Raw genomic sequence first — 10215 nt, forward strand, 5'->3', positions numbered from 1 at the left:
GGATATGAAATTCCTTGTTAATATGAACTGTAGACAGTTTATTTTACCTCCTAATGATCATGTAGATTGAACTCATTTTTAAGGAAAAAAAAAAGTTAATTTAAAGTCGAGTAAGATAAACAGTTTACGTTGATTATGAATATTATCAGAGTACCCTAATTACTTTTTGTTTGTATCTCTGCTGGCTAAATACTTCCCTTTTAAGCTCTGATCTTATGATCGAACATTCCATTTTAAGTTAATAATATAGTAAAAAGTATCCAAAGTGATTACAAAATATGTAATTTTTTTATCTATTTTCCAATTGATTAGACTTTTAAACTTAATCTCACTAAAATTACATTGAATATATAGCAATATTTGGCATTAATATAATAAAATTGAATCATCTTTGGAACTTAGCGACACCAAAAATCAAGTTGATTAAGTTCTGTAACTTCTCATGATATATATATATATATATATATATATATATATATATATATATATATATATATATATATATATATATATATATATATATATGTATATGTGTGTGTGTGTTTTTTCAAAAAGGCCCATAAAAGAAACACAGGAAATATGAATAAATCACACTATATTTCGGTCAATAAACATCGACCCTCTTCAGGATGTGAAGAGGGTCGATGTTTATTGACCGAAATATAGTGTGATTTATTCATATTTCCTGTGTTTCTTTTATGGGCCTTTTTGAAAAAACATGTTAAACTGTTCGATTACAGTTATAAATAAGACATATATATATATATATATATATATATATATATATATATATATATATATATATATATATATATATATATATATATATATATATATATATACAGAGAGAGAGAGAGAGAGAGAGAGAGAGAGAGAGAGAGAGAGAGAGAGATAGAGAGAGAGAGAGAGAGAGAGAGAGAGAGAGAGAGATATATATATATATATATATATATATATATATATATATATATATATATGTGCGTGTGTGTGTGTGTGTGTGTGTTTGTGTGTACGTGTCTGTGTGTCTGCGTGTGTTGTGCGTGTATAAAAAAACATTTTTGTGTACATCAAAACAAATTCATACACATACATAGGAACAAGATACCTATTAACATACAAATCAACATAATGGCAAACCGAAATCATTAGCAATTTCAGGCGGCAGTAACTGTGCAGTCAAGACAACAGAATAAATCGTGAGGGGATTCCAGCTACTCCCTAATAAGCCTTTAATCCCTGGAGGGTGATTGTGGAAGCTTGCATGAGATCCGCTAATCACTTTCAGTACCACCAACGGTTTCCTATTCACACCGCCAAAGCTCCCATCATCCCGTGGGCTCAAGTGGGTGCTACTATAGTGTGAGGTCTACCGCCATATGTCGCCTACCCAGGTGCAAGGCCAATAAGAGGAGGGTGAAGTCTACCTCGTGACCAGCGTCCAAGAGCCCTGCACCTAACCATCAAACATATGAACTGCCCAAATCCATCAAAAACGTGACCTGTCCATATAAAAGGAAGCAAATGGAGCTCCAAAATACATTCTTAACAAACAATATTACTCCACCTCCTGCTGGTTGTCAATATAAAATGTAAATCAAAGCCTGTTGCATATGGCATCTGCTGTTTCATACCTTTACACCTCCATGATCACTTTAAAAGCAACGTTAACAATAAATACTGTACTTACATTTCAATAAAAAATAATTCATGACTGTATGCGATAGTATCGGATATTACCTACCTTCTGAAATACCACATAGTCAACAATGGGAGGGCTTCTCTGAAAGTTTTATATTCACCTATTTTCAATTAGTTTTATACATAATTTGTTAGAACAGTGATGTTAATATGTCTACTTTATAATTCTAAAATGGCAATGCTGAGGAAACATGCCTTTAAATACATTTTTAGTATGAAATGCATTAAAATACAATTAAATTAATAAACCGTTCCTTCCAATGATAGTTCAGAAATGCTGAATATCACAACAGTCAACCAATTCTTCAAAACTTCTATTTCATTAAGAAGCTAAAACATTCGCTGACAACCTTATAATTATTATACCATTAAATATTCTCATAACCTTTAAATAAAGAAAAATTAAGAGCATGAATGTAACTTATTCTCACAATATTTAGTAAGAAAAATTAAGAGCATGAATTTTAGAGAAAATAATATTTAAATAAACCTGAAGAGATCTATGCCTCATATGGAGAACTACAGTACAAAGAAAATGTGAGCACTAAGGGTTCTCTGGCAACCCTATCATAATATCAGTATATTTAATAAATAAACCTAAAAGTTAATAATAAATATCTATCTAACTTTGAGACTGTAGCTATATTATTTGATTTGTCACATAGCTGACTATTTCGTATTTCCTATCTTTCAGAAAAAAAAAATTATCTGATCTCTAGAAGTAAACAATTATTCTCCACTCCCTATTGCCCTAATGTTTAACTCAAGTGTTTATTGCTTAAAAAAATGTATGAAATGTGCTTTATCTATGAGGGACAAATAATTCACCAGTAGACCTCACGCTATAGTACTAACGGGAGGTACATCTCACGCTATAGTGTGGTACAAGGTATATAGAGTGACCAGGTAGAGTCATTTGTGGGGGGTTGCGGCTTATCCCCCCAAGAACCGCGTCGCCTAGAGGTCATGTCAGGGCGAGAAGTCATCCAGATACCGTTTCATTCAAATGTCGATCACAGATCACTTCAGACATCTCTGCAGTGATTTAGTTTGACATTCTTCGAATAAAACCAAAGTTTTGATTATTTATATAATCTAGATTATTATTTAGATAATGCCAAACAACTGCGCCGTATTTGGTTGTTATTCAAATAGTAGAAAAAAAGGAGGTATTCTTTTTCTGATTCCCTCGTGATGAGGAAACAAGAAGGAAATGGGTTCATCGTTGTAAGAGAAAGGACAACTTTAACCCTATTACTCATCGCATATGCAATAAACATTTTGAAAAAAATCCATATAAGAGAGATCTGCAACAGGAACTTCTTGGATCACGAGCCCCAGCAATAAAATACAAACGTCTGAAGAGCAATGCAATCCCAACACTTCACATACCTCATTCACAAGGTTGGTAATCTTTCTTTTTAAATTTTTCAGTATTACTTGAAAAACTGATTTACTTTTTTTTTTAATTAGTTACACAATTTACACTCATAACAGCTGTTATCTGTGTTTATATGTGGGGGTTTGTGTGTACATATATAGTAAATAGAAAGAGACTATAAAGGGAAAACTTGGCATATTCCATACGTCAGTCACGATCATATTGATACAAAGTCTTAGGACAACTGATGTATATATATATATATATATATATATATATATATATATATATATATATATATATATATATATATATATATATATATATATATATATATACATATGTGTGTGTATGTGTGTGTGTAAGAGAAAGAAAGATATTAAAATGTTTTTCTTTTTACATTTCAGATGATAGTGTATCTGGTACACATCGAATGAAAAGGATAAAAGAGAAAAATCCGAAACGCTTAATTGCAGAAATGTTATCAGGTTGTGAAAATGAGCTTGATGATTACAACAATATTTCCTGTGGAGAAGACTATCCTCAAAGTGAAGAAAGGGTTCATACAGCAACACTAGAAGAGTTGCAGAATAAATTGAACAGCGTTACTCAAGAAAGAAATGACCTCCTTACAAAGAAAGAGCAGAGGGATAAAGAAAGGTTACGTTTGTTGGAGGATTTAGAGATTATGAGAAATGAAGCATCATGTTGCAGAGCATTTTTAGAAAAAATGTTTTCTCCTTCACAGGTGCAAAACATTATGAGTGGAAGAAATGTGAAAAGTTGGGCAGATGGTAACATTAGTCGTGCAATAACATTGAAAAACTAAAGGTTATCGGTACTTACGTGATCAGTGCAAGATTCCTCTTCCCTCAGAAAGTACCCTAAGGCGTTGGGCATAAAAAATCATTGTTGAACCGGGGATCTTGCGCACAGTTTTTGAAATACTAAATGAAAAGGGCAAGGAAATGGAAGAATATAGTCGTTTATGTGTAATTTCATTTGATGAGTGTGGTGTTTCTCAAATCTGGTGTTATGACCAAGGATCAAAGACACTTTATGATCCTAAATCTCGTGTATAGTGCATTATGATTAGAGGAATAACAAAATCTTGGAAACTAATATATTATAATTTTGATACCAAGGTTACCAAAGAACTGTTATTTGATGTAATTACAAAAGTGGAGTCTGTCGGTTTTCCTGTAGTGGCTATGGTGTGTGACATGGGTCCTACTAATATCAGTTTATGGAACAGTCTCAATATAGGAACAGAAAATCCTTCTTTTGAGAACCCCTCTGTACCAGAAAGAGAAATTCATGTCTTCGCCGATGCTCCTCATTTAATCAAGTTAGTGAGAAAAATTTTTCTTGATTCAGGTTTTGAATTACAAAATAGAAATTTTGTTGTAAGTGGATGTGTTAGGGAAATTGTCAACCGAAGTAAAAGTGATTTGAAACTCATATCGTTTAACAGAGAAACACATAAATGTAACAGGTACACAACGTATGAATGTTAGGAAAGTAGTGCAGCTTCTTTCGGAAACAACATCTAAAGCTTTAGATTTTTATAGAAGTCAGGGACTTTTGAAGAGCATGTACTGGGAAAGTACAAGGGACTTTATAAAGTTTGCCGACTCCTGGTTTGATGTGTTCAATTCAAGGGTACCTTATGACAGAAAAAAATCTAGACATGCCTATGGGATGCAACTGTCGGAGCAGAATAAAATCCTTGACAATATGAAGTGTGCAGCTGAAAATATGCGAGTTTTGAAAAGTAATAAGATTTATTAGTTCCAAAAGGGACTTATTGTGTCATGTAAATCCTTGCCAAGGTTGCATGATATGTTGAAAAGTAAATATGATGTATCATATATAATTACTTCCAGGCTTAACCAGATGGACTGGAAAACATGTTTGGCTGTCTTAGACAAATGGGTGCAACTTATGATTATCCTACGCCAGTTGATGTCAAACACAGAATAAGGTCATATTCACTTGGCAAAGGAAACTCTATAACTGGAAAAAATTGTAACTCGATGAAGGAGTGCGATTCTTCAAATATGTCGGAAGGAATGTTCAGTCAAGAGAAAAGTTGTGAAAATAATAATTCAAATGAAACTGATCTTGAAAGAGAGCTTATGATTTCTGCAATGGTGTTGTCCTCTACTGAAGATGAGAAGATGCCAGAAGAAGATTCAGAAAACTTTGAAAATGAATTTTATGAAAGAACTTTAGAAAATGTTGCAGACGAAGAGGGCATTCGATATGTTGGAGGTTACGTGGCATCTGAATTTCCAGATTATCAGTTCTTAGGATGTAAGCTTAAAAAAGTGAAAGGTACCTGGATTAGTGCAGTAGAGCGACATGATGATAAATTAACGGAACCAAGTGCTGAGGCTTTTGAAAAATTAAAGGTAATGGAAAAAATGTATAAAACATACAATGGAGAAAATACACTGAGACCAGGCAATGGAGTATTATACGACTTGGCACGCCATATTGAAAATTGTGTATCCTTGCCTTTTAAAGTAATAATGTTTTTTGTTAGATGTCGGATGTTTTTTAGGATGAGAGTTCTGAATGCCCAAATTATATCAAGTAGGCAAAAAAAGAAAAAGATTAAAAAATTAACTAAATAATGTCATAGATTAATTTTTTTACTTTTACTAAATATTTCTCATTTCTATTATGAAGCCAGATACTATTATGTGTTATCCATGTATATTTATGTAGTTTATCAAATAATGTATTGTAAAATTGTAAATAAGTCTTTGTAAATAAATACCAGGTCAAATGTTAATTGAATATTTTTCAAGTCCTATCAAGCATATCAATTTATGGTTTCTATTATATATTAGAGATCCAAAATTGCCAATCCACGATTTTGTATGTGCATTACAGTGACCTATATGAACTCAAAAGAACACCAAAGGTATACAAGATAACAGAGTGAGAAGGACATCACACACACTTACAGACAGGCCTAATCCCTTCGACCCAAGGTACTTAAGTTCAGTTCAGTTGTTCCTTTGACGGCCTGACCTCCAGGAACGTCACGGAAATACCCCACAACTACCCCCGCGACTAAAGTGACTGTACCTCTCTCCCTTATTCTATATACCTTGGTGTGGTAGACCTCACGCTATAGTAGCACCCTTAAGTGTTTCGAGCATTATTCCTGTGTTGATACATCAAGGGACTTTGCTCTTCCCAAAAGCTTTGACTACTATCTTGATTAACGTTTGAAACTGTACAAAGACATGTATGAAATTAACTTTATTGTTAGTAGCCAAGCTATAGCTCTAATTAGAAAAGCAGAATGCTTAAAGCCAAAGGGCTCCAACAGGAAAAAGTCTCAAAAGTAAGTAATGGAGTAAGGAATAAACTGTGAATTATAAATAGAAAATTCCTAAAATATATCAAGATGAGATCATCAAGTAAATAAATCATATATGATGTTAGACTTATGTCAACCTAATCAACAGGAAAGAATTTGCAAAAAGTTGGAACTTCTGAAGTGTGACCGATTCAACTTTCAGATTACGCAAATCGTTAAAAAAAACTTCTAGATTGTTGTATAATTTGACAGCGTTATCAAGGCGAAGGCAAAGCTGTTGAATTCAGTTGCGTATCCGTTCTCTGTTCAGGGCGGAGCAAGGTCTATAGATAATAATCTATAGACCTTGGGGCGGAGAGAGAGAGAGAGAGAGAGAGAGAGAGAGAGAGAGAGAGAGAGAGAGAGAGAGGGGGGGGGGGGGTTACGAGGATTTTCTAGGCCTCAGTGACTTATTGGTCCATCCTTGGTGACTCCATTTGCTCTTTAGTAGAGCAAACTAGTTTAAACACCTACAGAATTTCTATGATCTAGTCTAAAGCCTACATCACAAAAGCGAATTGAAACCAGTCAAAAAACATGTCGTTATTCGATCGGTTATTATCATGCGGTTCGTGTGCATCAGAACAGAATACACTGCCAGTCATGGTTTCCTCCAGATTGAGGACGTAAAGAAGAGACTGGTCTTTGTGCGTGTGATGAACAGTGGGCTAATTGTCTCATGGTGTTGAGTAAAATATAATAGTTCATAGTGTACTTCTGGTACTACAGATAATAATAATAATAATAATAATAATAATAATAATAATAATAATAATAATAATAATAATAATAATAATAATAATAATAATAATAATAATAAAACATATCATATTAATCACTGAAAAATGCAGCAGTAAAGAAGCACCTACCCTCTATAACACCAGAATTTCGACTATAGCGCATTGGAAAAACTTGACTGAAAGTCGTCATAGACTTCTTAAGTATTCTAAGAGCCTTTTAAAAGTCTAGGTATATAATGTCTATTGCCCTACTTTTGTCATATGCTAAAGATGTTGTGGAAAAATTCCAACAAATTTGCCATACAAGATCTCTTTTGCCTTAAATCATATTGGCTGTCTTATCAAAAGATTGTTTTTTTCTAGGTGTTCTAGTACTGAATCTACTATACTTGATTCAAAAATTGTGGTTCCATTTTTAAAATTAGACACAGGTCTATAGGTGCCATGTTCTTTTGATCCTTACTTGTAGAAGTGAGAGAGAGAGAGAGAAAAAAAATTAAAATATGACATATGAATAAGATTTTTTCAAGTTGTTTCCTTTCCCTCTCAACTCGAAGAGATGGAGGGGCAGGGAGACTGAGAGAGTTCAAAATTTATTAATATTTATCGAATTTTTCAGGCACTCTCATTTTCCCTCCCCCTGGGAAGCAGAAAGACAGACAGGCAGACCTTGGAAATAATTCGTTATTCCAAGCTTTTATCTCTCTTTCTCACTAAGAAGAGGCAGAGATTTTAGAGTATTTTTTTTATTCATCGCTCATTCTTGACTTGCCCTAGCTTTTCATTCTGTATATATATATATATATATATATATATATATATATATATATATATATATATATATATATATATATATATATATATATATATATATATATATATATATATATATGTGTGTGTGTGTGTGTGTATGTGTAAGGTAGTGAATAAAATCAAACTCCTGTCGGTATGTGGTAGAAGTTATTCATGGTCCATGTCTACTAGTATTGACGTCACAGAGAAGGGTGGCGTTTGTGTCCTACCACATTCATGTCGGCTTCTGTAGATGTTGAATAGGCATCCACTTCATCAAGAGTGTAGGCATTAATGAAGATCTGGAAGGAGGTGAAGCGGGTGTCCATAAGGGCATCAAGTTTTTTCTTCAGGTCCTTCATGGGAGAAATATCGACATCGCGGTTAGTAGCATGTACAGGTTCGGCTAAGCGTTGTACCCAAAGGCCACGAAGTAGATTCACTTCACGACGAGGTCCGTTTGTCAGCAGGTTGTAGGCGAGTGATACTAGTCATTTTTTTGAGGGTGAGCAAAGTCATTTGGTTCCAAAACAGTTGTTGAGAGAGCTGAAAATATTTCAATATGCAAGTGGCTGGCGAGGGCAAGTATTGCTCCAGGAGGTATGATTTAAGGGCATTGTACATTAGTGTCCTCGGGGATCGCTGCAAAGCCATAATCAGCTTTGGTACTTTACCTAGTCACCAGGAGAATGCTTCTCCGGTAATGAAAGATGGTAGTTTCAGGGGCATGTCTTCGATAGTACAGGCATCATCAAACAATAAGATACAGCAGTGCAAGGGAAAGCAGGAGGAAGCTGAACACTCCAGTGGTCACCAATGGGCAGATGCACCAGTTAAGTGGAAACTGAGAGATGGCTAAATTATAACTAACTTTATTTCAATAGACACTGAACTTTTTTAACAACAGTTTCCGTGAAAGAAGGTTACATAAATTCAAACAGATTGACACAAGTACATACAGGCAGAATCAAGTTATCAGTGCGAGGTGAGAGCAATAACGACAATATACAAATAATAGAAATATCATTAGAGAGTACGAGCTTGTGATTTGCGTGCAGTACACCAGTGAATAGTGGAGTACTCCAAGGGAATGTGTTGTAAATTATGTTGTTTTTACTCTCATGGATTTTGTGATGCATAGACCAGTTGGGGATAGTGGAGAAAAATTGGACTGGATTGGTAATAGGAAATTAGCTGAGCTAGATTATGCTTATGATGCTATCATTTGCAAAGCACCTTAGGACTTACACATATATCTTACCAGAATGCATGAAATATCGCATGAGGTTGTACACAAAATAAATAGAAAAAAGAGAAAGATGGTGAGAACAGAATATGCAATGGAAAATGGAATATCGTTGGAAGGAGAACGAATTAATGAGATTGGATCATTTGAATATTAAGGAACTATAATATATAATACAGGATCTTTAGAATTTGAGTTTAATGAGAGATTGGAAAAGAAATCTGACAAAGGCTATATTAAGTAAGATTTGGAAATCAAGACACCTGAAATTACATATATAATTCTAGCTGTATATTAGTTTACTAATATTTGTGTTGCTGTATGGGCATAAGTCGTGATATAACCATGTCACAATATCCAACAGATTTAGAAAATTGTGAACAAAAACCACCAGGAAAGTATTTGGAGTTAAGTGGCAGGCCATGAGTAGAATTGAAACTATATGAGAGATTACCCAAGTGCCATATGTGGATGAGACTATGGTGAGGGGTAGAGGGAGATAGTTTGGGCATGATTTTCACATTCCCCAAGAGAGATTACTTCACCAAACTTTCAACTGGGCTCCAAAAGGCACTAGAAGAGTTGGAAAACTGAGGACCATGAAACGTGAAGTAGGAGATGATGAATGCAGACGTATTGATATAAAAGCTCAAGATAGAGACGACTAGCGAAATGTAACCCAGACCCTTTGTGTCAATAGACATAGGAGATGTTGATGATGAACCCTCCTTATGTCTTTTTAGCCTAATTTCACTGTTCCCTGTCATTCCTCTCCACCTGTCCACATATATTTTGTCTTTATTCTATTAATTCTTAAGCCTCTACTCAAGTTCTTCTCTCATTCTTTTTACCTTCTCTTGTTGGATTAGTCAGCACAATGTCATCAACAAACATTGCACTCCAAGGCACCTCTTCTCTAACTTCCGATGTTATAACATCCATCACAATATCAAACACTTAGGGACTAAGGGCTGAATCCTTC

Source organism: Palaemon carinicauda, chromosome 9, assembly GCF_036898095.1.
Source record: "Palaemon carinicauda isolate YSFRI2023 chromosome 9, ASM3689809v2, whole genome shotgun sequence".
Taxonomy (NCBI): domain Eukaryota; kingdom Metazoa; phylum Arthropoda; class Malacostraca; order Decapoda; family Palaemonidae; genus Palaemon; species Palaemon carinicauda.